Source organism: Rhinolophus hipposideros (genome assembly GCF_964194185.1).
Source record: "Rhinolophus hipposideros genome assembly, chromosome: 9".
NCBI lineage: Eukaryota > Metazoa > Chordata > Mammalia > Chiroptera > Rhinolophidae > Rhinolophus > Rhinolophus hipposideros.
Window position 1 is genome coordinate 87,732,568 of NC_138055.1, and position 27,994 is coordinate 87,760,561.

Consider the following 27,994-nt stretch of genomic DNA (forward strand, 5'->3'; position numbering starts at 1 on the left):
GCCGTCCAGTGCAGCCTGTTTTGCTACCTAGAAGGCCTGCCTCAGGCTCGTGTGCCTGAGCAACACCGAGTCAGAGGTGGAATACAGCCCACCCTGACCTCGGGGCCCCAGAGGAGCAACAGAAAAGACCAGGCCCCAGAGGAGCAACAGAAAAGACCAGAGCAACAAAAAGACCTCCTTCTGGGGCACCAGAAGGAGGGCTGGGGAGGTGGCCTGACAGCCTCCTGAAACTCTGGAGGTCGGGGGTTCTGGTGCAGCCCTTCTGCTGGGGTGGGTGGGGTGGAAGGAGGTTGTAGCTGGTGGCTACCTGGGCTTCAAGGAGAGGAAAGGACAGCACATAGCGATTTGTGACAGCTGCTCAGTAAGTGCTTTTATCCCTCCAGAAACAGGGTTCATTGTGGAACAAAAGGGAGTCAAAGAGCGGAGCAAAAGGGGGTCCTAATATTAATATATAGATTAGCAGGAGCACAACTGGCTCACCAAGAAGGGCTGGGCTGTTCTGTTGGGACCAGTGTCTGGGGAAGGATTTACTGAGAAGGGGATATTTCAGTGGGGCCAGGATGGATGAGTAGTATTTCAACAGGCAGAGAAGAAAGGGGAAGGGCAATCCAGGCAAAGCAAGAACTCCCAGCAGCTGGAGTTTGGCAATATCCCATGTTGCTAGAGCAGGGACGCATGTGTGTTTGGGGGACATGGGGTGAGGCTGGAAAGTTAGCTCGTGGCCGGAGAGCCAGTGCAGAAGGCCTGTGGACCTGGCTGAGGGTTATCCTTCAGTCCGACCGCCTAGGAAGGTCTTTGAAGATTTATTTAAAGCTTTAATAAAAATATGCACTGAATGCTTTATATTATAGACGACTATACAGAAGGGACAGAAAAGGATAAAGGACAAAATCAGAGATAACAGCTGGAGTGGGCCTGGATGTTGCAGGTTTTCAGGGAAGCCTACTCAGACACCACCTGTCTCCAGTGGGCTCGCAAGGTCCCAGGCTAATTCACCCCCTTTAGAGAAATGCGTGGCTCTGCAACCTGTAAGCATTCTGGAATCAGGGCAAGGGACTTAGGGGGACTCAGGAGCAGAGGGGCCCAGGCAGCCGGACCAATCAGGGAAAGTCAGCAGCAGCCCCTCCCTCACCACTCAGGCTCCTAGACAGTCTGAGGTCTCCTCTCGCATGCTGGGACCCCAACGCGGGGCTGGTGCAGATCCCGGAGGGCGCCCAGGGGGTGGCGGCCGGCAGCGCCCGGAGCGCCGCCTCCACTTCTGCACCCGGGGGCTAGTCCAGCCCGCGCGAGTTCCGGGCGGAGCAGCCCGCCGGGCAGTCAGCGGCGGCCTAACAGCTGTGAGCCCCGCGCGGCGGCGGCAGGTAGAAGGGGAGGCAGCGACGCCCGAGGTACCCCGGGGACGGTTGCGGGGTGGGCGTTCTCCCAGGCCCCTCTGCCCCGCGCAGCGCGGGAGGGCGGCGCTTCCTGCCTGCTTGCCCGGTGGCAGCCTGGAGTGCGCATATGTGTGCGAGCACATGGAGCTCCTGGGAGGGCCATCGGAGACGGTGCACCCGGGAGGGGAACGGCTGGCTCCCCAACCTCTGTCCCCAGGCCTGGCCTGGCCCTCGATCCCTTCCCTCAGAGAATCGCATCACGCAAACCTGGGGAGGGACAGGAGGAGGGCCGCGGGGCAGTGGGACCGAGATCAGGAAGGGACCTCAGAGCCTTGGCCCCATCCGGCCTGTTCATTTTGCAGATGAAGAAACCGAGGCTCAGAGGGGTGCAGTGACTGGCCCAGGGTCACGGGTCTGGAAACCCGAACTCCTCACCTGCAAGTCTGTGCTGCTGGGAGCCCTTGCCACGTTGGCCAGGACAGCAGCAGGGCTGTGGCCTGTGCAGAAACAAAGACCTGGCAGAGACATGGTCAGAAAGACCGAGAGAGACACCAGAAGGACCTCCCAGAACAGAGGAGGAAGGTCAGGAAATGGGCTGCTACTGGGGCTGTACTTCCTCCTGGGCCCCATCTTTGCTGTGGTCTGGCGTGTGACTCACGGGCCTTGCTGACTCTGCTCAGGTGTGTGTGTGTGTGTGCACGCATGTGTGTGTGCGTGTGTGTGCATGGGAATGTGAATTTTCCCAAGCCTGTGGGAAAGCCCTCTGAATTCCTGTGTCTGTCCACTCACACACAGTCAACCTGGACAAGGGAAAAGGTAATAGCAGTGGTGCTGTGGTGAGGACAGCTGCTTGGGATCAGATGGCTGGAATTCTTGGAACTGTGAGGAATGGTGGAAGGCCGGGAGTGGGGGGCTAGGGAACTTGCACTTCATTATTAGGCCCAGGGGTATGTTGATGGTTTATGAGAAGGACATTGTTGTTATTGGGGCTGGGTTCAGAAGAACTTGGAGTTTGGCAGCAATACTTGGCATGTACCAACAGTGAAGGAGGCTGTGGGAAGAGAACCTGGGAAGGAGAAGATTGCAATGACTATGTGGGGCTGAATAGGGCTGTTGGGAATGGAGAGGAAGGGGCACAACCAGAGACATTGCTAAAAGGGGTGTTTGTGTGTCGGGGAGAAACAGTCTGTTATAGGCCAGGGCCTGTGGCAAAGCATTTTCTCACATGATCTCATTTAATCCTCCTAACAACCTTATGAGGCAATTATGTATTACCTCTACCCATTTTGTAGAGGAGGAGACTGAGAATCAGACAGGTTAAACAACTTGTCCAAGGTCACACAGCAAATAAGTGGTGGGACAGGGATTTGAACCCAGAGACAGGTGGAATAGTCTAATCTGGTAGCTGAACAAATGTCAGAGGCCAGAGCAAAGGAGGAGACTACTGCGATGGAGATTTGAGTTCCTGTGCTAGGCAGGGAACTCTCGGAACAGTGTCAGGTTTGGTGGGGAAGACATGGAAGCCTGTGATGGACCACTCACGGGGACAGGCCTGCAGCGGCCATTGGTTCTGTGTCCCCTGCCTCGAGGCTCCTTGTTTCCGTTTGCTGAGAGTGCTCTGGGGAAGTAGGGTCGAGCCTGCAGGCTGCTGGAATCCTGGAAGGCAGCCGAGAGAAGTTGTGCTGAGGGGGAGCTGTGAGGGGACCCCCGGGATTTGGCAAGTCAGTCACTGAATGCACATTGCTCCCTTGCTTTTCTTCCACACAGAACAACTGCGTGTTCTGCCGCAGTGCACAGGGGCCTCAGGCCATGACTCCTTGGGCGAGAATTCGTTCAGGTTATCCTACTGCCCCAGGCCTTGGTTCCCTCCTATGTTTGCCCTGTAAAAAGGGCTATACAGATCCTAAAGATGTGGTTGCGACTGTGCTGTTTCTAAGAACAGGCCCAGGACCTCTTACAATGCACAGTGTCTGGGGATCTAGGGACAGGTGTGTTTTACACGTGGAGAAACTAAGGCTTCAGAAAATCATGGTCATTGCCAGTGGTTAGTGAGTGGCAGGGAGCAGCCCAGACCCATGAGCTCCCAACTCTCAGGTTTTGTTCTCACCATGTGGGGAGGCAGCTGTTTGGGGAGCAGCCTCCAGCCTCCCCCATTACATAGCCCTTGGGGGTGGTGTTTATAGACAGCTTCCGGTATTGAAGGGACCATTTCACGCTGTTATTCTCTTTTCCCCCCGTAAACAACACAAACTCACAGACACAAAATGTCACATTATTTCCACTCATCCGTCATTTCTTTGACATCTCAATTGTTTACTTTTCTCTAAGAGAAATTTGGCTAAGGCATAGTTCAGTTAGGAAGCCAGAAAGTGTCCCATCCAAGTGCGCGCCCCCAGGGTGCACTGCTGGCACCCTCAGGTACTGATGGGGAAGACCCAGAAAGGAGAGGATGGCTGTGGGAGAAGAGGAAGGAGAGGGGGTGACAAAGAGAGAAAGGAAGAAAAGAAAAACAGTTTGTGGAGCAGATACGTCAGTGACATGGGCAAAGCTATTCTGGGGACAAACACGTTGGGAACCTAGCTCCCAGTACTCAGTGAGGCAGCGTGAAGCAGGGAGAGAACCAGGTGGACAGAAGAAAGGCAACAGGTAGTCAGCTTTAGAATTTATCATGCAACCCGTTCACTTTTGAGAGGAAAAGGGAGAGTGTTAGTAATGGTGCTGGGACGACAGGCATAGGCCAGGATGTCCTGGGCACAGTGGGGGCCCTGGGGACAGGCGGTGTACACTAAGTGTCAGACATGTGTTTCCTTGCTTACATCTCACTACAACCCAATCAAGTATGCACTGCTGTCATTCCCATTGTAAAGAGAAGTTAACAGAGCACAGAGAGGCCAATATCATGCTCACAGTCACACAGCTAGCAAATGGGAGAGTCAGGATTCGGACACAGGCAGTTTGGCTAAGCCAGTGCCCATGCCTTCAGCATCACACTACGCGGGCCCTCCCCTCACCAACAGTATCAAGACTGAGAAGACTCCTCTGCCCGCTTCCGGGACTCAGCAGTGACCTTCTGGGTCTTGGTTTCCCCCTGGAAGCTGCTCTCATTGGCCAACGTAGCATGACTCCAGCTGCATGAAATGAGTTTGTGGTTCACGCTGAGGTGCAGGGGTGGGGGTGGGGGTGTAGCACACTGTAGGTTTTGTCTTCTACAGAATGCACCTTGTTCAAACCAGCCTTGGCCACAGGTCCCTAAGTTCTGACTCATTCTAGCCTCATGCCCGCTCTGCCCTTTCAGACTAAGTCACTGAGGATGAATGGACGATTGGACAGAAGACCTTCTTGAAGTCCACTGTTGGGAATGGGTTTCTGAATGCCCTCACCTGCCTGGAATGACTCAAGGGATCACCGTCTGGTGGACAAATTTACAGGCGGGGTCTCTCCTAGCTTAGAAATATGGGATTTTCTTTCGATGCCAGATTCTTTTGGAGACAGTGCGTTCCCTTGGTCAGTTTGTTTTGGCTCCCAGTCCTGGCTTTCTCTGAATGTCAGCAGGGCTCTTTCTTCTCTGGTCTGCTTGTTGACACAGTTTGGATGGGCTGGCGGAAGGAGGCCTTTACAGGGGCAGAGTCTGACCCTGGCTGACCCAGGCCTTTCTAGGAGATACAGGGAGGTGGGAGCAGACAGGCTTCCCAAGAGGTGCAGAGTCCAAGGGCCCCTGTCGCTACTGCACCTGTGCTGAAGTCTCCTTATTCACGGAATAGAGGTGCCCTGCCCCGGGCTGGAAAAAAATGTGTGGCTGGGCCCTAGAACTTGTGGGAGCTGTGCCTTATGCAAGAGGGCTCTGGAGTGTGGTTAGATTGGCTCCATACTCAGCCCTCTGGGCTTAGCTCCCCTGCCTCTGCGCACTTCTGTGCCCTGCTGGACTTAGGGGAAAGGTGAAAAGGGGGAGACTTAGCACACATGCTGTGCATGTGCCAAGACCTGATGGGACCAGCTCTGGGACCTCCCGAGCCTGTATTTGCATTTCTGGCCAGGTGGCTTCCTTAACTTTCTTTTCAACTCACAGTAGCATGGGGGAAGTAGGAGGCTGGCTACAATGGCTCAATTATCAGTGCAGACAAGAGGAAAATCTCCTAGTATTACGTGGGTAATTGGTTTATTTTCACTTTATTTACTTTAGCGATTGCTCAGTGTTGAACTCCAGGATTTGCAGCTGGCCTGAGTTCTGGTAAATGTATGCAGTTTTGCCACATTGAATCCACATAAGCACACGCCCTCACAGCTGGTATGGGAGGTGGGATTGGTGCTGAGGTGGGGAGGGAGACTGACTTCCTGCAGCCCCCCATCCTCCCCACTCACACACAGAACCTCAGGGACCCTCTTCCCATTGCCCCTTGAGGCTGGATACACAGAAATGTACCAGGCATGGCTGAGAGCTTGGTACAAAGGAACTCAATCCTTATTACAGCCTTGTGAGATAGGTATTATTATTATCATTCTCCCCATTTTACAGATGAGGAAGCCAAGGCTCCTAGAGATAGAGTAACTTGCTGAAGTCATACAGCTAATAAGAGGCTGAGCTGCGATTTGAACTCAGGCAGCCTGGCCCCAGGGCCATGTCCCTAACCGTTCCTGTGTGCCTCTCTGAATGCTGAGGTTGGCGCCCACTTCTGAGCCTAACAGGTCATGTGTCCTTAGGATTCACCCTCCAAATCTGAGTTTCTACCCCCTCAGGGAAATGGGAATAGTTACCTGCCAGTTCACATCAGTGAGCTCATGGGCAGCTCCAGGAAGGCTTATGTGGCCCCGGCAGCCCTGAGGCTTCATCTGTCGGGAGTTTGCTGTTGTCCGGGGTCCTCCTTCCCCTTGTCGTCCTTGTCATCCTACCAGTCTTAGACTGAAATTCCCCAGAGGGCAGGGACAGAATCTCTCACCTAATTAGCATGTACGCTTACTGTGCCAGCTCAGGTCCCAGGGGACCTGGTTTAAGAAGAGGGACAGACCAGCACTCACAGTCCCCTTGGAGGGATGATCTGAAAAGATAACCAGTGCTGTTAGAGGGATCTGTGTCACCAGCTCAGTCTGGCCAGCTTCTGGCGGAAGTCCCCACCAGGGAGCTGCCCCTGGGGCTTCCAATGACCGCGAGATGAGGAAGGATCAGCTGAGAAATGCTGTTGGGCCCAGGGTGGACATGCCCAGCCACAGGCGTTTGCAGCGGCAGTTCCCTCAGGCTCAGGGACAGCTCCTAACCCTCTCAGCATGGCAGACCAGGTTGCCATGCCCTTCTGTGGACTTGAATGAGGTCAGAGAGTTCATGGCAAAGGGGGTGAGAGACCCTGGCCAGAGAGAGTGCACCTGTCTTCAGCCAGGGTTCTTTTCCTGTGGGAAAGAAGATGGTTTGTCAAAGCTCCTCTTTCTATAACCTAAGCAGGTGTGAAAGTTAGAGGCTTTCTTCCCAAAGGCAAGGGTTTTCTGAACAAGACAGCAGCACCACCGTCCCCAGATGGGAACAAGGAGGAGAAGGGGCGGAGGTCCTCGGCAGTTGCTTTAGGTTTCATCTGTATTGTGGTCAGAGATTATTCTTGGGAGATACCATCAGGAAAGACAAATTGTTCTGCACAAGAATCTCTAGATCTTTCTCTGGTGTCGTGGTCTGTGCATGGCTTTTGGTTTTCAGGTCTTCCGGGAGCTTGTATGAAATGGACATCCTGGATGAGGATCGGCTCCATGCGATGCAGGCCTAGACTCCTGGGGCTTTCGATTTGTCTGAGTGCGAGGACCCTGCCCCCCTACAGAATCCCACAGAGAGATGTCGACCCCAACTCTCCTTTACACTACTTTTGTTTTGCTGTCTAATGTGGCTGAGAGTTGGGCTTTAGGGTATTGTTTTGTTTTTCAAGTTTTTCGTACTTTGGGTTTTTTTTTTAATGGGAGTAAAATATACATGACGTGAAATTTATAATTTTAACTGTTTTGAAGTAGCATTAAGAACATTCCCGGTGTTGTGCAGCCACCCCCACCATCTCCAGAACCTTTTCACCTCCCCATCGGATAGGGGTCGGTATTAATCCTGGCTCCAGAGAGAGCCATGGTCTTGCTCTGTCTCAGTGGCCCTTGGCACAGAGGCCTGGCCATCAGAGGCCCCTGCCACTTGGGCAATCTTTCTGCTTCTATTTCTTTTTATTTTCTGGTTTTTTAATTCTCTGCTTCAGCCAGAGGAGCTTCTGTGAAGCTGCCCTCCTTTCGGCTGGGCTCCGTGCTAAGCATGTTGTACATTTCTCCCAATGGTCCTATAAGGTGTTTTTTATCACCCACCCTTTGCTGATGAGAAATGTCACATACCCAAGGCCGCAGTAATTTTTTTTTAAATTTATTGGGGTGACAATTGTTAGTAAAATTACATAGATTTCAGGTGTACAATCTGTATTACATCATCTATAAATCCCATTGTGGGTTCACCACCCAGAGTCAGTTCTCCTTCCATCACCATGTATTTGAAGGCCGTAGTAATTTTAGAACTCGTATTCGGTTTTGGCCTTTCTACCCTTCCTCCTTCATCTAGATGGGAATGCCATTGCATAGAATCAAGCACAGCCATCTCTGCCTGACACTTTGGTGTCTGGTGTGGAAGGTTCTTAGAACAGCATGGATTTGGGTATATATTATATGAACCCTCTTTCATTAGGCTTCTTAACTGGAGCCTTTAGCCAAAAAGGATTTGCTTAAAAATAGCTTAATTACATACCATAGATAAACTGCTAATGGAATTTATCAAACTGCTCAACTAAGCTTTTCAACTAATTACACACGCACTATAAAAGTGATGTTTAGCTTTGACCTTGGGTCGCTTTACAGGCAGAGAGATGGTGAGTCTTCTCTGGCCAGCAGGGGCTTGGTCACTGTGTCAGTTCTCGTTCTTGATGGTGATCAGTAGTGCTGTTCTGTCTCTCTTGGTGTCTTGCCATAGCTTGACTCTGCATTCATTCAGTGAAGGTAGCGTGTTCCTAGGGTGTGACCATCCTGGCTGTAAATATGGCAAGTGTGTTTCTTATTTCTCCAGCAGGCATTCTTCCTAGCATTTTTATCTTCTGCAGTGTGTCCCTCTGGCACATTTCTTATTGCTTGTCATTACCCTCTCTACGGACTGTTGTGTAGCCCTGCACTCAGATTTTTGGGGTTTGTCTTTGTTTGGGGCTTGGGATTCTGGCTTCAGGAAATGTGGCTTAACTCTGGGAATGAAGTCAGCTGGAGAAGCAGCCAGACATCCAACAGATTTAACGTGAGCCCCATGCATAATTTATTGAGTAACAGCATGTGCCAGCCACTATTTCTAATCTGGAACATAGCATCCCCATTTTACAGACAAGGAAACTGAGGCTCAGAGAGGTTCAATAAATCGTTTGAGTTCACACCAGTTCTGGGTTTAAACCAGTTCTGGTATAGACACCTATATCACCGATACCTCACCCATGCTGTTGGCCACTGTGCACCAGACTGGCTCCCTACAAAGGCTGACGCCTGGGTTGTGGGGTCTGCTTGATAACAGAGCTCTGTCAACACACGTGTGAAATGGGAGCACAATCCCTGACTCCAAATTAGGCGAGCGGCCTCAGGCACTGGCCAGTCAGAAATCATAGGGGGTGGGGCCCCCTCTACTCTAATTGAGAAAAACAAGCCTGCTATAGAACTTCTGTTTAAGGAATGCAATTTTAATGCATCAAACCACAGCTTGAATTAGAAACAAAGACCCAAAAAGGAACTAAGTGAAATGAGTGTTAATGAAAAAAAATTATTAATAGTAGGTCTCCATTATGTAACCAGACATAGCAAATAAAAAATTATTTTAAACTCACAAGTGCCATTTGCTGGAGTTAGAAATAGAATAAGAAGCTCTAAGTTGTACTGAATAGCAATCCCATTATACCACATACCACATTTGAATTTGCTGATACTTCAGGGGTAAATCAATGTGGTTTTATTTAATGTTAATGCCAAAAAACAACAGGCATCCACAGATACTATTGAGCAGCTACTGTGTGTAGTGCATTCTTCTGGGAAGAAGAACAAAGGCTATAATACTTCCTTCTACACATGCTATTGCCTGGGGAGCAGGACAGATGGTGTGTGCTCGGCCTTTGGGGAAGCGTTACCGGGCAGGTGAGGCCTTCAAGGATGGCAGAACTCAGCAGATAGGTGGTGGCAGGTGGTCCTGGGAGGAATGTTCCTTGACAGTCCTTAAGTCCACTTTAACAGTGTCTGAGGACCCGTGGGCATGGAAATTAAACCCATGAAGTTTTTTCCAGGTCGTAAGACATGCCTCAACCCTACCAATGCTTCTAAGGCTTACCTCCTCTGTGCTTGCCTGCGCCGACTCAGTTTACCATCTAAAAGATGTGAGGAGCCAGGATGAGATTCGGGACTCTCTGACCCTCCTCTTCCGTGCAAACAGGGATGTCCTTTAGAACCAGGCATAGCCGGCCCTGCCTGGGCACGAATGTCTACTCTGGCAGGTTTCTAGAATTTGCATGGACGTGTGTTGTATGGACTGTGCTCCATTAGGATGGAGATGGTGTTTAGAGCCTTGTGGAAGGTGCTGTGGGGCTGTGCAGTGGAAGCGGGCAGGGCCACCCTCAGAGTCTCACCCTCTTCGCACAAAGTTACCCACCAGGAAAGCCAACCAAAACAGACCGAGAGGAGAAGCCTAGGGGATAACGCTTTCACAATAGGCTCACTATTGAATTCTTTCATGTCTGCCGCCTGACGACTTTTCATCAGCTTTTCACAGTTTACCATGTCCGAGGCCTGGGAACTTGGTAGCCATGGGTAGTCCCATCCTCTGGGCCCCTGCCTGCCGGGGTTCCTCATGTATCCACTCGCCGTGCAGCCATGCCTTGCCGTCCTCAGCCTGCAGTCTCCTGGGTTGGGCTGGCCCAGAGACACTTTAGAAAGAGATGTTAATAGCACCGTGACGGTCCTGGCTGACTTTCTCGCCCTCACCCAGAGAACACAGGTGTCCAGCCCACTGCTGGTGGTAGGCAGCCTGTGAAGTCCAGGCCGATTGGGTCTAATTAGTGCTCCTGAGTGCGTGTTTTCCTGTTCTGGGCTAAGACGCAAGCTGAGGGACGAAGCCCGGCTTCACGTCCTCCTGCCCTGGCCCGTCTGAATTCAAACGCCGAACTGATGGAAGACGTGCCGCGGGCCTCTTAGGATGCGGTTCTCCCAGGACCGGGCCGAGGAGCTGCAGCTGGACCGGCAGGCCCACAGCTTGGGTGGAGCTCTTGTGCTCAGCAGCAGGCTCTGGCAGGAAGAGCTTCTTCCCTGGCTCACTGTGGGCCTCAGTTGCCTCATCGATGGAGTAGCTGCCATTCATATCTCTTAGGCATGTCATAATGGTGGAATGAAAGTGACCATGTGAAAGTACTTTACAAAGATCAAGCCTTTTAAATGGGGGCGGCTTGTATTTTTTTGCAGCCAAGTAGTTTCCATGCGTTCATTGGGTTGAGCTTCATTAACCATTTGCTTTGTTGGTCATTGCAAGCGGTCCATGGTGTGTTGGCTCAGAGCTTACTGCCTTTTAGGGTGAGCTGCACCGTCCAGTTAGGGGATTGAGGCTGTGCCAGCTTCCTAGTCCAGAGCTCTCCAGCCTGCTGAAAGCAAGACTCTCAAGCAGAAGTGAGGAGGGTCTGGGCTGCCCGGGGCCCCGGCGAGCCTGGGCTCTGCTTCCATCCAAAACAGCATAGAGATGCCTGCAAATCTAAGTCTGAGTGGGAATCTCAGACTTTGTTGTCTTTAAGAAACAATGCAGTGTGTCTTACTATGCAGAGCTCTGCCTGCCCTTTGCAAATATTTGAGAAAGGCAGCAAGACCAGACGCTGAGGGCTGTCAAACAGTGCAGACGTATGTGGCCAGACACCTGTCAGTTGACTCCGTGTAGATTCAAGGCAACTCTCTTTCACTGAGTACCTCCCGGAGCTACGAGATGGGACTATTATCATCATTCTTAATTTAATGTGGAGGTGAGGCACTTGCTCAAGGAAGCTAAGCCAGTAAGTATAGAATCCGAATTCAAAGGCAAGCACTTGGACTGCAGAGGGCGCGCCCAACAGGGGTTTGAACGGGGCTGGTCCACGTGTACACCGTTTTTTCAACTGACCCGCGCACTTCAAACGGAGCTGTTCAGGGTTCAGCTCCTAATCTGCACATGTGTGGATTTTCAGCTGTGTGGGAGGTGGGCGCCCCTAAACCCCGGGTTGTTTAATGGTCAGCTGTAGTACCCAGTGATGAACCTTCATATTGCCGAAGCTTTTTGCAGTTTACACTGCAGTCCCAGAGTCTGCCTGTAAATCTTTACAGCAACACAGTGAAGTATTATGCTGGGCATTGTATGCCCAACTACGCATATTAAATGAAATTATAACTGACAACTTAGTAAATTGTAAAATGCTCTATAAATATGATATAATTATTGCCTCCAATGTACAGGGGAGGAAAACATAGATAGCAAATGTCAGAGTAAGGAAGCCAGCCCAGGTCTTAGATCTTCAGGACTAGTGCTTTTTGTTTCCTTGACAACATCAAGGAAAGTTTGGATCTGGGCTTATGTGGCCTCCTGCCACCTGACCCAGCCAGTTGTTGCCAAATGAAAATTAGGTAGAGCACTTACAAGAGACTAAGCTAACTTTTCTTAGCAGCCTTATATTGCTTTGGCTTCTTTGTCCTTAATGAAACGGAGGGTGAGGGGAAGGGTGGCGCTGGGGAGGGTGTCTCAGCACTGGGACTGGAGTGCAGAAGCTACAGCAAAGGGATCAACTGTCTGTTGCTATCTCCTAGAAGGCCGGAGAGGCCTGGGGAGGGGGTTGGGCAGGAGAGGCCAGTTTGCCTTGCTAATGGGCCAACACGTATTTTATAACTTCATAAAACTGTGAACACAAATTACTTTAAAATTGTGAGTTAAACTGGAATCCAGGGTATAGCCCTGAGGCTAGTGTGTACACAGGCAATGTATTTTTAAATAAAGGAATCATAAATATTTTGTTTGGAAGATCTTAGAATCGATACTGAAAAGAAGAAAAGAAAACAACTGCTCAAATTCAGCTCTGTAGTGCAGATTCACACAAAATGAAAAAGTGCCAGAATTTTATCTTCACCTGAAGTAGAAGGGATGATCCTTTGTTGCTAACAATATCTTATTTACTTGGTTATTCATTAATTTTTGAAGAGATAAGAAATTGACATTTATTTTACACCTTCTGGATGCAGAAGCAATGTTGAGAGCGTTTAGATGTGTTTGCTCATGTATTCCTCACAAAATCCTTGCATTAACGGCACTATTATATGCATTTTTAAAATGAAGATATCAAGATTCTGAGAGAGTAGCGTGATTCAAGTACCCCAGATACTAAGAAACTGCAGCAAGATAAGAATATAAATAGGTCTGCCTCCAAACCTATGTTATTTCCTCAACAACAGACTGAGCACATCCATTTTCATTTCCTTTGGTCTTCATTCCTTCTTTAATCTCAGTTCTTCCATCTAGAATCTCATTCCTCCTATCTGAAACACATCTTTTAAAACTGTCCTTGTTGAGGGCCTACGTGTAGAAAACTCTTGTCAGTCTTGTTCATTGGATAATGTCTTCATTTCCCTTATTCTAAAAAGGTGTTTTCAAGTGTAGACTTCTCAGAAAACAGTTACTTTGTAGCACGTTGACGATACTCTGCCACTGTCTTTCTGTCTTGTAATCATTGGAAAGTAACTTGTCTTTTCTGTCTTGTAATCATTGAAAAGTAGCTTGTCTTTTCTCCCTGTCTGCTTTTAAGGTGCTCTCTTTGTCTTTGGTGTTCTGTAGTCTCACTGACGTGGAACTGCCGGTGGATTTCTTTCTGTTTAGTCTTCTTGGAACTCATGGGCATTCTTGAATGTGTGTGTTGGCATCTTTCCCCACTTTTGGAAAATTTTTAGCCACTCTACGTTTAAGTGTTCTTTCTCTCTCTTTCCTCTTTCTGGGACTCCAAATAGACATGTTAGCCACTATTTTTCATGTCTCATAAAGTCCTTCATATTTTTCTGAGTCTTTGTCTTTTTGTGCGGCATTTCGGTTAATTTATTTTGACCTAGCTTCCAGTTTACTACTTCTTTCTCAGACCGTATCTAATGTGCTATTACGTGTAAGTCTGTCCACTGTTTGTAGTTTCAGTTACTTAATATTTATTTCTAAAAATTCTCTTTGGTCCATTTTTTTCAACTCTTCTTGGTTATTCTTCATGATCGTTTTGTTTCCTGCACATATTTGCAAGCTTGTCTTTAACTGCATTAATTACATTATAGTCATTATTATATGAACAAAACTAACTATTATTATAGTCAGAACTTGGATATTCCATTATCTGACAAAATCCCTGGCCAGAGAATTCCTTCCTTTCTTGTCAGCTCATCAATGCTTTTAGAATATATATATTTTTTAATTCAAGATTTTCATTGGGAGGGTCATTCTAAGTACTTAGCCTACCATACTGCTGGAAATAAAAGTCTAGCATTTTACTCGTATTTAAAATGGACAAAATGGTGAGAAGGAAAAGTAATCAAATGGAGGTTGCCTTCGGGACTTAGAATTGCCCATCTGTACTGAATGCATTTTATGAATGCCCTGAACAGTACATGAGGTGACTTAATGAGCAGCCACTCACAGTGTGGTTTGCCCAGCCAGATTGGAAGGGCCATGGGGACTTAGTCTACTCAGCATCCCACTCCCAGAGGATGTGACAGCAGAAATAGCATGACAAAACAAGAGGAGATTTTCAGGAGATTTACTGCTAGAAGGAATCATTTCATCTCTAAGAGAGTAGAGGCCCCTTTGGAGAAGAAGGCTTGGTAAGACTTGTTCCTCAGTTGCTGATGTGAGCTCTTCCAAAGCCACTGAGGTTTGGCTTTATCTCGGCCTGGAATTCAGGGGGATGTGTTCTTCCCTCCCAGTAGTCCTCTTGGAGTATTCAGAATAGATGTAGAGGGACCACAGAGTCCAAGCTGGCCTCTACCTCTCCTTTTCCCTGTCCAAAGCCTCCGTCCTCTTATTCCTGCCTTCTAAATAGCTCTAGAATCTATTCACCCATACCTACTCGTCTGCCATCACCTTACCCCAGGACACCAACATCTCTTGCCTCGACTAATAATTTCCTAACTGATCTCAATATATCCACTTCCTATCTCACCCCTCCCCTCCTAAGTTCATTCCCCACAATCAGCCAAACTTATCTTTTAAAAAATGCAAATTGGATCATATCTCTTCCAAAGTCTTAGGTTTTACTTCAGTGATTTCTTGTGACGGTTTGGATGAAGTCCCAGATCCCTAACCTGGGCCACAAAGCCCTTTTTTCTTAACCTTACCTCTGGTTGCTCCTTTTCATGTTAAAACTGTTCTAGCCTCTTGCTTTCCTTTCATTTCCTGAACACAAGAAAGCTCTGTCTCCCTGAGGCTGTTTGTACCTGCCGTTCCTGTTCTTTTTCTCACTTCTACTCAGCTTGTGGGACCAAACTGAAATGTATTTTCCTTTCCTCATCTTCTGTCTATGTAAGTATTGTTCTGTTTTCCTATCACAAGCAATCTATATGTCTTCATGTTTTTATCAGAGCACTTACCTCAGTTGTGATTCCATACGAGTTCAGACAATTAAGTTCGCGAACTCCTCCTAGAAAAAGTGCTACACACCTCATTGCTGAATATCACTACAGTCACCTTCGAAGTCCTCCCCTTGGGAAGCTGTGCACCGACGCCAGCACCTAATCCATCCTTCAAAGCAAGTTTGGAACTTTTTCTGGAATGGCCATTAGAGCTGTCGTCGTATTACCCTTGTTGTCCTGAATGTCATCAAAACGTCTTCCTTTCAATATTTCCTTTATCTTCGGTAAAGAAAGAAGTCATTGGGGGCCAGACCAGGTGAGTAGGGAGGGTGTTCCAATACAGTTATTTGTTTACTGGCTAAAAACCCTCACAGACAGTGCCATGTGAGCTGGTACATTGTATGATACAAGAGCCATGAATTGTTGGCAAAAAGTTCAGGTCGTCTAACTTTTTCACGCAGCCTTTTCAGCACTTCCAAATAGTCAATTTGGCTAACGGCTTGTAACGGTTTGTCCAATTGGTACAAAGGTTAGCAACATCTTTGCAATAAGTTTGTAAGCTTAGTTGTCAGACCTTGTAATGTTTTGGTACTTTCTGTTCATTGCCTATTTTCTCCACGACCTGATGAGAGCTGGTTCATGTACGTCCTCCTTGTCATTATATCCCTGACACAAAGCACAAAGCCTGGTAAATGTTTCTCACTTAGAGAACAAATCTGTGAATGAATGCGGCTTCTGCCCCTCCTTTCACTGGAGCTGCTCTTGATGAGTTCGCCTGTGACCTCTTCATTGCTAAATCGTGTTTCTTCTCAATCTTCATACTTGCCACCTCTCCGTTTGGAACCACTGCCAGCCCTGTATTTCTTTAAACATTCTCCAACTTCCCTCATCCTTTGATTTTGAGATGTCATTCTTCCCTTTGTTTCCTCCCTCATCTCTGTTTCTGGACCCCCTTTGCTGTCTTGCCCTGGCTGTCCCTTAAATGTTATCAGCATCCTACATGATCCCAGCCTGCCCTCTGCCTCCTACACAGTCTGTGCGTAGCCTTAACCCAGTCTATGGCTCCAGCCATCACATCGATGCCGGTGAACCCCAAACCTACATGTCCAGCCCTGACCCCAAACCCGGAGCATCAGATCCTTCTTTCTCCTAACATTCTGAAATATTTTCGCACCAATATCCCACAGACACCTCGATCTTCACATTTCCCAAATGGAGCCAGTCTTGTCAATGTTGTTCCTCCTCCAGCATTGTCGATCTGGCTAAATAGTTTCACCACCGACCTAAGCTGTGAAACCAGGGAATCATCCTGGACCCCTCCACCAGCCCTTTGTCCTATGTCCGACTACCATCACACTCTGTCCTTGAATCTGTCCCCATTCCTTTTCTCTCGGCATGTCCGCCACCTTACTGTAGCCCCTGCTGTTGCTTGTTTGAACCGTGGCCTCACTTCTTACCTGAGCCCCCTCCTTCTGGCCTCTTTCCCCCTCTGGTCCATTTCTAGCATCAATGCAGGAGACCTTGTCCAAAGAACAAAGCTTAGTCATGCCACTTCTGGCTTCACCTCCACCTTTCTCTCTCATGCCTGTTCACCAAAGCCCACTCTCCTTGGATGAGGTTCTTCACAGTCTCTGCCCTCTTTCTCACTGACTTTTTGCCCACCCTTCATATTCCTCTGAATATGCCACCCCTTCTCATTAGATGTTAATAGTGCTGAGCAGGGGTTCTTGAATGTAGGCGGGCATGAGAATCATGTGGAACACTTGTGAGAACAGAAAATGCTGGACCTTAGCCCTAGAGGTTCTGGTTTAGTAAGTCAGACATGCGGCCCAGGATCTGAATTTGTAGCAGGTTCCCGGGAGCAGCTGGTTCTGGCGACTGCTGTGAGAACCACCGGTGTAGACAGGTAAAGAAAGTGAGTCCAGAAGCTGAGTGGACTCAGCTGCTGGGTGGACTCAAATCCTGCCTCTGCCACTCACTTCCTGTATCTCTTAACCTCTCCATGCCTCAGTTTACTTTTCCATAAAACAGGCTAATAATATGAGATTCCTCATAGGTTTGGGGGAGGATTAAATGAGTTGATACTCAGAAAGCACTAAAAACTGCCTGACTCACTGTGGGTGCTCCGGAAACATTAGCTGCCAGCAGTGTTTCTTTTTATTTATATTCATATCCATGAATAATGGATATGGCTACCTGGTGAACCCCAGGTATGGTGAATGGCTACCTCCCTCACTCTTTGCTGCTCACGATCTTCTACTTTTCTTACAAGAATCAGTTTCTTTTCTGAGGTGTCCTTGCACCCCCACCCCACCCCAGGTCTTCCTTGCCCCTTCTTTGGCTCACACACCCCAGTGTGCACATCCTGTCATAGAATTTGCCACATGGCACTTACCTCCTTACCAGGAGCACCCACTGTGAGCACTTCAGAGCTTCATTTTTTGAGGCTGTGTCTGGCACATTATAGGGACTCAAAAGTGTTTCTTCATTCAGTAACTGAACTGACATATATTGTAGAATAGATTACTGTATGGAAAACATGGTAAAATGTGCCCAATCTGGGGAAAGGACTGAATGCTAAGAAAAGGTGGAGAGAAAAGAACGATGTGGAAGTTTGGGCATGTTGTAGTCAGGACAGTGGGATTATGCGTCAGGAATATGTTCCCTCGTCTCGGGAACAGGAGTGCATGTCTCTGAGGATGGCCTGAGCTACAGGTAGCAGAAACCCAGCTCAATGGACAGAAGCAACAAGGACATTTATTCCTTGTATATGAGGAAGTCTGGGGGAAGTGTGACGCCAGGGTCCCTGCTCTTCCCTCGCGCTTCCCCTCATGGTCACAATGGGGCTGCAGAAAAGGCACACCCAGCACAGGAGCGGTTCCTGCATCTCGCTTTTTAAGAGTCAGAAAAGCATTTCCAGAAATACCCCCCCGGAGGCCCCGCTTCATGTTGTGGTGACCAGAGGTGGGTCAGACGCCCATCCTAATCTGTCTGCTGGTCGCTTTGACTGCAGGAGGCCCTGAGCTGTGTGTACAGTGGCTTACCCTGGCTGTGGACACAATTGGAGCTCTGTTAGAGAGGAGGAAGGGAGAGACAAATGTTGCTGAGGCAAGCAACAGTGTTGGCCGCAAAGCCTGACCTAGACCCAGCTGGGAGTTTGTTTGAGAAGTCATAGTAGGAAAATGAGGGGACTACAAGGGTCTTTTCTACCCTGAGAATCTATAATGAGTTGCTTGAAGTCAAAGTGAGAAGACCTTTCTTCTGTCTGTCCCCTCTGCCTTCTGGCCCTGCCCTTCAGGGACTGGCCTGGAGCCACAATTGGGTCATTAAACTGCTTGTCAAGGGTGGGGCAGCAGTGACTTGTACTGTTCCTCAGGGGCCCAGCCTGGGGCTCTACCTGGCACTCAGCACAGCCACGTCTCTTCCTAAGGTGAGAGCTGCAGGAGAAGCCCGGCGTCAGCCAGACCCCAGAGCCCTGGGATTCAGGTGGCGTTCCAGGAGAGTTCAGGCAAGGTGTGCCGCCTTCCCTGCCCCCAGGTGTGTAACTGGACACGAGATTTGCTTATGGTAAGAACCGGAGGTTCCTAGAGGCAGGTAGAGTGAGAGCCACCAGCTGCATGGCGGCTGAGCCAAATAAGCAAATGTTCTGAATGATGACACAGAAAACGGTATCTCTGTAGGGGACTCTGATTTTCTGTAGCCCGTAGAAAAACTGTTAGTCACCTTACCAAAGTGGACTCCCAAGCCACATGGATCTTGTGTTTTCTGCATGGAGAGCTATAAAATAGGCTTGCCTGCCCCTCCAGGGTCTGACTCTCTGAGCAGAAAAAGAAAGCGGGTAAGAAACTGATGAGAGAATCTTTGACCAAGCGTGGCAGATAATGATGGTAGATGGCAGTGGGTATGAAGCTTGGGTTCCATGCCAGGAGCAGTGCTGCTCCTTCTAGACATTGTCTACTAGCCCGGGATTCTAAAGTTTGCCCAGTTCTTCCAGACACACATATCAGGAGCAGCTAAAATGAAATGTAGTAGAAGATTGAGTCTGGGCCAGCACAGTGGGGTTTAGTTACGAGTGCCTTCTGTAGCATTGCTGGCAGTGGGGGTGGGGGTGGGGTGGTGAGGTAACATTATTTGGTCATTATGATATGTGTTGTTATATTGTATGTGTCTGTCTTAAATCTTTGATCCGACTGTCAACTCCTTGAGGGCAATAATATAATGTTTTATTTCTCGTATATTCTTCACAAGGTCAATACTCAGTAATGTACTGGTGGATTTTTTGCTGCATACCCGTGTAATAAAACTTGACCAGTCAAGGGCCTAGAACTTTCCTCCATTTGGGTGGAGTTGTCATCAGTATCTCTTGAGGACCTACTGAGACGGGAACAGCTGTCAGATACCTTTGTCGCTTGAGTTGGACTGATTGTATTCGTTTCTGAGGGCTGCCACAACAAAGTACCACACACAGGGTGATTTAACACCACAGAAATGTATAGTCTCACAGTTCTGGAGGCTGGAAGTCCAAAGTCAAGGTGTCGGCAGGCCCTTGCTCCCCTCTTAACCTGTAGGTGGGATTCTTCCCTGTCTCTGCCTAACATCTGGTAGTGTGTTGGCACTCTTCCTTGTTTCTTGGCTTGCAGCCACGTGACTCAGCCTCTGCCTTCATTGTGACATGGCGTTCTCTCTACGTATCTCTATCTTCTCATGACCACCTTCTTATAAAAGCACCAGTCATATTGAAGTAGGGACCTATCCTACTCCAGTATGACCTCATCTTAACTAAATGACATCTGAAATGGCCCTATATCTAAGTAAGGGCACCTTCAGAGGTACTAGAGTGTTAGGACTTCGACATACATCTGTATTTGGAGGTCACAATTCAACCCAGAACAGCAGTGAGCTCACTCACAGGACATACAAAGGGCTCTGGGTGGACATTAACAGTGTCCCTCGGCATTGGCTGGGACGGGCAGGGAGGAGAGTCAGCAGGCGCATGTGTCCTCTGTTCTCGCGGAATTCTCTGGGGACGTTTGCTTGAGTTGGGTCTCAGCTGGACACACCATGATGCTGTGCTCCAGTGGAGAAACCCCACATTCCTATTGCTCCCCTCTTTGATAGGACAAGGCAGGGAGAGGCTTCAACAGCTGGGAACAAACACACCATTTGGGTTCCAGGCAGCCTTAACTTTGGAGCAAAGTGGAGGAGCCCCACCTCATCCAGTGAGAAGTTGCATTCCTTCTCCCTACTTAAGGAGGAGCTATCCGATCCAATCAATGAGTTGATTGGATTGATTCAGAGAGAGTTCTAGATGAGAGATACTGAACCACCTGCTTGTCTCCAAACCTAGTGCAACGTAAACTTCATGCTGCCAACTTTCTGCGTCCCCACTTTAGGACCCCTTAGTGCAAAGCTTGTAAACCAGAGGCCATGTGTAGCCTGTAGATGTGTTTTGGTTACAGTGGCCGTTGTTCAAAATGTTTTTATGTTATTTTTTGAATAAGTGCTTATTCACATAGTTTAAAAATCAAATCATTATAGAAAGATATCTGGTAAAATCTTATCCTGGCCTCCATCTGCCTGTCCTGCCCCTTCTCAGTCAACACTTTTATTACTTCTTATGCATGCTTCTAGAATTTCTTACTGCAAATACAAGTCAGTACAAATATACATTGTGCCTCCACCTCTTTCTTTCTTACGTAATTAGAGTATACAATACATACTTTTTTCTACCTTGCTTTTTTCGCTTATCTTGGCAATCTTTCCCTATCAGTATGTTGAGAGCTTTCTCACTCCTGGTTTGTTTGTTTGTTTGTTTTGGTTTGTTTTTAAACAGCGGCATGTCCTCCACTGTATGGACGCACCAGAATTTATTTAACCAATCAACCCCTTGCTGACGGACACAGGTTATTTTCAGTCATTTCATGTTTATTACAAGTTATGCTGCAGTGAATACAACTGCCATTTTGTACTATATCTGAACATGTATGACATTTAAAAATTCTGAAATCTCTTTAAATTATCAAAAGGACTGGAAACACGGTTGTAATAACTATAAGTTGATACCTGTTTGGATTGAGTAGCCGCTGTTTCTAAGCGTCCCTAAAATTAGGACTAGCCCGCTCCCATTTGACATTCTCCCCACCACCTCTTTCTACGTCTGTTCCATGAAGGCTGAGTGTTGACTGCCATTGAGCATGATGCTTGTGCTATTTTTCTTATAGTAGATTCAGAAGGAAGGGGAATCGCTCTTGTGCTCGTGTTCTTTCAGATAGAAAATGAAAGCCAAGAAGGCTGTCTTTTTTCAAGAGGAAAAGAAGACAGATTTCTTTGTGGATGTGATGCTGCTTTATTTGCGTGTGATGAGTTGGCTCATCTGCGTCCCTTGTCTGTGTGGTGAGTGTGCAGCCCTGACTTGTTCCGTGCATGCCTTTCGCTCATCTCAGAGAAGGGAAGGAGCGCTGCTTGCTGGTTGCGTTAGGACTGCCTGGCTAGCTGCTTGGAGACCAGCAATAAAAACGAACAAGACAGTCTAATGTATTATTCCATTACATGTTTTATCTCACCAGAACCCATGAGGACGTAATATTCCTATTTCCATGTTATAGACAAGGAAACAGTAACAGAGTGAAGTCACTTGACCAAGATTCATAACTTATACATAGCAGAACTAGAATCTGAAATCAAGAACTTTTGGATCTAGAACATGATGTTTTAACCAATTATTTTATGCTGTCTCCGAAGTCTTTTTTAAAAAGGGTATGACTTACAGTTATACTTCTCACCTCTTCAGTGTATTGTCAGTGGTGGCGTGGAGATGATGGTCATGACAAAGAGAACATCTCTGAAAAGGGTGAGAGGTGACGTGCTTCAGAGAAGGCCTGTAACGAGACTGCATTTGTCTTCTCCTAACAAAGGTGATGGCTCATCCTTTATGATCTGTCACATTGTATAGAGTGGAATTGGCTCCATTGGCCCCTTTGTTCTGGCCCCTTTGTTCTTTCAGTGTCCCAGCATTGATGGAGCAATTCTGAGTGCATGGCACTGTGCCAGGTGGGGAAATAAGATGAATGGATCACACCTTGGTCCTCGGAGCCTAGTTAGGACATGTCACCGGAAAGCTGCAGTGCCACCTGGTGAATGTGGCATTGGAGTGACATAAATGTGTCAGGCTAGGTCCTAAATGTGAGAAAACAAAACAAATTCACTGTGGGGTAAGAGGGTGGGTGGTTTCCAGTTGTCTTGGGTCTTCATCATTGCCTGACGAAGGAAGGAAGTGAGGGCAGGAAGTAGAGGCTGTGAGCTAAGGTGTTGAGCCATTTCTCTGCCCACAGTCCAGGGTGAAGTTGACAACGGCGGCAGCTCTGGAGGCTGTGGGCTCTTTGGGAATGGGCTCAGTTGGAGTTGAAAGGTGGGCTGAAGGAAACCTCCTTTCCCCATCTCAGCTTTTCTCATTCCTGGTCATTGGTTTATCGGCTGAGCTGGGCTGCCTCCCCTTGGGGCACTTACCCTGGGAGTTAGCATTTTGCTAGAGGGCAAACTCCTGTTCTCCAGTGAAGGACTGCTAAACCTGGCCAGCTAAGGTGGGAGAGTGTGTGGGGGTGGGGGGCACAGTTAGCATATTCGACCTTTGAAATCACACCTCAGCAGAAGGATCTGCAGGCCTGGGCTTCTTGTCACAGGGAAGCTCCTTATTGTTGCCTTTCATCTTCCTTCTTCCCCAAGTGTGCACGCACGGCATCTGTCATCTCCGTGTTGTCTTAGAACAACTGGTGGGAGGGGGTTGCTTTGCATCCTTTCTCTGAGTATGACACTAACCACAACAGCCTACAGGCAGAGGGAGTGGGGAGGGAGCCCGTTGCTTTTCATGCGAAGACTGTGGTCTTTAGTGTAGCTGATGCTAGCGGTGAAATTGTACAAAACAAAGGTGTTGGAACTCGGTCCAAGTGACTTTGGGGACCTGTTGCTTGTGCGTCTGTGGATGAGTAATGGAAACTCGATTTTTTCTGGTTAAAAAAAAGATTTCACAGTCCTGATGGAAGAGACAACAGGCATTTCCAGGGCCACAGTCACGTGTGCTTCTGTGTGCTGCCGGCTGTGTGGACACACAAGAGAGATATCCCTTTCTCTTCCTGTCCTCAGGGAACTTAGTGACAAGAAGAGGAGCAAAGTGTACAGGTGACCTACCCTCTTGTGCCTGTTTCCTCATTCGAGAAATGAATGAGGTTGGATTTCATCAGTGTTGCTAATGGGCTCGGCACTGCCCCTGGAGCGGTGCTTCTCAAATATTCTGTAGGCATAGGAATCGCCTGGGGGTCTTGCAAAAATGCACTTTCGGGTTCAGGAGGTCTATCCAAGGCTACGATTCCTCATCTGCAACAGACTCCCAGGCACTGCTGGTGGTGCAAGGACCACAGTGCTATGGGTGCTGAGGCCCTAGAGGGTATTTTGGAAATCTGTGGGATGGCTTTGAGTTGCCACGATTACTGGCTAGGAGTGCTAGTCATGAATCCATGTGCGAATCAACCCCATCAGTGAAGAATTGTCACACACACCCCCAAATTCAACTCACCCTACATATAAATCGGTCATTTCTTCTTACATAGTAATACTGAAGAGTTTTCAAAGAAGTTATGCGATAAAAATCCCCGGTAATCTAGAAAACTATTGTTTTGGTAAGAGAAGCCTAAATGGAATAAAGATAAAGTCTTGAAATGGTTGGATAATTTCTCAGTCTATGCATTCTGCCTTGATTAGAGCATTTCCAACCACATGCTTCATAGAAAATGGTGCCAGTGCAACATGCAGTTACTGCACAAGCAGGGAAGTCACTTGCAGATTTGCAACAGGAGATTTGAGAGTTTGTCTGACAGACATAAATATAGGACAACATATTATTAAATTAGCAGAAGCACATGAAATGCCACCATCTCAATAGACTTCTTTATAGAAACCGTTTTTGAAGTGGTTTATATTCTAATCTATCTAATACAAAATAATGGGTGCCAAAATAATGTATACACATTTTAAGAAAGGGAAAAAACTGTATTAAAATTGTAATACTCAACATATACCGAAAACAAAAGGTGAATACAAGTCACGTTTGACTTCTGCAATTAATTACAAGAGGGGCTCAAAGTGGTTCTCATCAGCGTCCAGACACTTGTGATTACGGCGAACTACAGCTTGAGCAACACTGACCAAAGTGCCCACTTGTATCGCTGGGCATGCCGTTTCAATTTCTTCACATCGTACCATGCGTCTCAAACTTACCACAAATGCGTGCAATTGTTGGGTGGTTCTGTTGGAGGTTCTGTTGCAACGTCACGCCTCCATTGTCCTTGTACTTCCACGATGTTCTCGAATTTCAAATGCCACTTCAAAAGGGTCTTGCGCTTCTCAAACGACAACTGTGCTTCCGCCATTGTCTGTGACTGTCCTGCCTGTCTCATGGTGACTCGGCATTCATTTGATTAGCGCCTCTTTTGAGCGAAATTCGTACTACACATTGCTACTGTAATTCAATTCAACTTCGAAAAGTAATACAAAGATAACGTCTCTTAAAATGTGTGTACATTTGTTTGGCACCCCCGGTATATTTATATTTGTAGTACAATGGTAAGAATCTCTTGCAAAAAATAGATATTACAATTATTTACTTTGGGGTTGCCTTTGCTTTTCTCTTACTCTGATATTCTCCTTCGTGATTTACCAAGCAACTTTGCGCATTCCCTCCTTCTTTCCCCATTGCCTAAACAAAAAGGATATAGTTTCCTATTTTAAAGCTCTTTTTAAAATAGGTATAAAGCTCTTTTAAAATAGCCAACGACTGAATGTGTGCCTCTGTTCTGTGGGTAGGATTTCCAAATTGGAGACATATTTTCCATGACACCCTGTCACTGCCCTGTCCCATGTCTTAATATAATAAATTATTATGACACTGTACTTATATATTAGGCTTAGCTCATACAGAAGAATAATATACTTCCTTTTTTTCTCTGCTGCCACATTTGCAATTTGATTTCAGCATGTTATCTCATTTTGGTAAGGTATTACCTTCTTCCTGTTACCAGATATAGACAGGAAAGTGGGTTTGTTATATCTCATCCTAACATTTTTATCCTGTTGTCCTTTGCTCTTTTATTTTCAGGTACTCCTTCTAAGGAGTATTAAATCTAATCTTATCCACTATAAATAGGTGTAAGCATTGACTACTTTATTATGCATTCTAGTGCAATCATGCGTGAGCACTTACATATTTGAAATATTATTTTATTATAAATTGCATTCCTTTTTTCTCATTTATATATTAAATTATGCATATTGGGCTGACTAACTTATCTAGTAGTTTCATTTCAGGTGGTAAGGAGAACATTTCCAAATATTTGTTATAAAAATGGTGCATTGATTGAAGAGGTAGAGCACCACTGGATTAAGTGACCTCTCTGACATTCTTTGTCCAACCTTTGAAAAACAATAGAGGACAGTGTGATTTATGACCAACTTGAAAATAATCCTAGAGGATAAAGCAATCAGAGAAAGTTGGTATCACCTGTAATGTCTGCTTGGATGAGATACTATGAGTCCTCAAGGCTTAAAATAGTGGGTCTCCCCAGGTTGTACTTTAGAAATGGAAATTTAAACACACACACACACACACACACACACACACACACTCACCTCACACCTTGACCCTACCCAGAATCATTTGAAACTGAATCTCTGGAATGAGGTCCAGGCATCTGGAGTCAAAACATCTCCCCAGATGATTCCGATGCTCTGTGAGCTTGAGAATTGCTGCCGGGAGTGAGGCGAATGGGAAAAGGAGAAGTTCCGTCCTAACTGCCAGGACCTGTGAATGTGACCCTATCAGGAAAAGAGTCTTTGCAGATGTAATTCAGTTACAGCTTTCCAAGTAAGAGTGTCCTGAATAATCTAAGCGGGTCCTACATTCAATAAGTGTCCTTTTAAGAGGCACACAGAGGAGAGACACAGAGAAAGAAGTCTGTGAGAACAGCGGCAGAGACTGGCATTATGGAGTCACAAGCCAAGGCCAGGACATACCGGCAGCCAGGAGTAAGGAATGACGTGTCCCCTTGAGCCTTTGGAGGGAGCACAGCCCCATGGACACCCTGGTTTAGGACTTCTGGCCTTGAGAATTGTGAAAGAATACATTTCTAATATTCTAAGACACCTAGTTTTTGATAATTTGTTACAGCAGCCTTAGGAAATTAATACACTACCTAGAGGGCAGATAAGATTTGGTGAGATCAGAGGAATATAGGAGCTTTTCGCTCACTTTCAGGAAGCAAAATGAGCGAACACAAAAAAGCCGTGGAAGAATGGGAGTTGGAATAACTAGAAGAGTTTTCTAGAGGAGTGCGAGTAGTTCTGTGGAGCCCACCAGAGAATCCCTCATTTGGATCATTCCTGTTCATAGGAAAGATGCCTTCCATTCTGTCTCATCATATTCCAGGGAATAACGTTTGCTGCACCTCCATAGATGACAAAGGGCCCCAGAAGCCCAGAAAGTGAGTTTGTACCTCATTCCACATGCATGGGAGTCGCTGAACGGTGTTGCGGGGGAGCGACATGGTAAGGTTTTAGGGAGGCCTGCTGCCTGGCCTGGGTCGAACACTTGGCCTGTGGTCGCTGAATCCTTTCTGCTCTCCACCTCTCCCTGACACCCGCGGTCCCATGGTACAGTGCTGGCTTCATGTGTGTGAGCAGAGCCATTTGTTTCCCAGCCCTGGAAATCCACGTGAAAGTGCTGACATGGTTGGGTGAATCTGCCCGTTGGTCCCTTCTGCAGATCCCTAAAAGAAGTCACATCACTTCCAATGAAGTCCAGAGGGACCATCATGGCCCACTGCACTGGAATGTGAGCAGCCAGCCTAGAAGCACGCACAGTGCTAACTGGGCTTCCTTAATACCCAGCCAGTTACCTCGTGGAGGCATCTCCCAGGCAGTGCATGATGAAACACAGATCCATGCCCTACTTTCTGCAAATTTAAGCAAGGGAAAATTTCACGAACAATGCCCGTGAAATCAGAGTCCTCCCTGACATTTCCGGCTGGTGCAGCAGGAGCTGAGAGGGGGTGAGAGTGTTTGTACAGGAACCCACTAATCACGTTACAGGCATTGTTAAACAGCTAACCCAGAAAGGACCAGTGGTATGGGAGCAGAGAGGTCGCCCTGAGTGTGATTGCCTGAAGGGTGGAGAAGCAATCAGTACTGCCTGGCAAGAACCATCTGGGGACTGCAGGGCACTGAGCTGCGGGTGCCTGTGGGGTCCAGATTGGGAAGAGAGAGAATAGGAAACAGAGGGGAGTCCCAACCCACGGTTATGCTTAGTCTTCAACTGTCCGCTGGATTGGGGATTTAACATTACCCATCGTCCCAGAAATGAACAAAAGGCATAGGAACTCCATTTCATTTTCTGGGAATGAATGTCTTTAAAAGAAAGAGGTCACTTCCTTCCAGGGACACCACCCTGTTAGGTCAGTGGCTACTGTTATAATGTTGAAACTGCAGCATTCTGGGCGCAGGCCAGAATGGAGGCCTCATGGAGTAATTTTGGGATCCCCTGGATAGAATGCCCTGGTGATGGTCATTCTGGGCATTCTCCTGCCTCCAGGAACCAGCACCCATCTGCCCATTATGGATTTTGATGGAGAAGAGCATCTACAAGTGAGATGTGGGGCCGAAGCTAGGGAGCAGGATGGAGGACCACTGCTGGTGGGACGTCTACGGGGCACTTAGCTGCCCCCTCCAGGACATCAGTCTCACTGTGACCCTCCGGCAGAGGACCAGTGAACACCTTTCCAATCGAGCAGTAGAGTATTCTGCATGGAAACACAGTTTCAAACTTCCACTCCCCTCCCTCCTCCTACTTCGAAGAAAACCTGGGGGATTTTCCCATAATGGGGGCGGGGGATAGATAAATCTGGACTCTGGAGAGAAACAGTGGACTGCAGAGAGAGCACCCCCGGAGAAACCCTGCCATG

The 27,994-nt window shown here is 47.6% G+C and overlaps 1 protein-coding gene across 1 annotated transcript in view; it reads left to right on the forward strand.

Annotated features, from left to right (window-relative positions):
* The first annotated feature begins 1,293 nt into the window (after positions 1 to 1,293).
* CRACR2A (calcium release activated channel regulator 2A) overlaps positions 1,294 to 27,994 on the forward strand; it is a 132,659-nt gene continuing 105,958 nt past the window's right edge. Inside the window, exons 1-2 of the mRNA XM_081058768.1 lie at positions 1,294 to 1,388; positions 1,736 to 1,955. The gene's annotated coding sequence lies outside the window, so the exon portion shown is untranslated. The remainder of the gene's footprint in view (positions 1,389 to 1,735; positions 1,956 to 27,994) is intronic.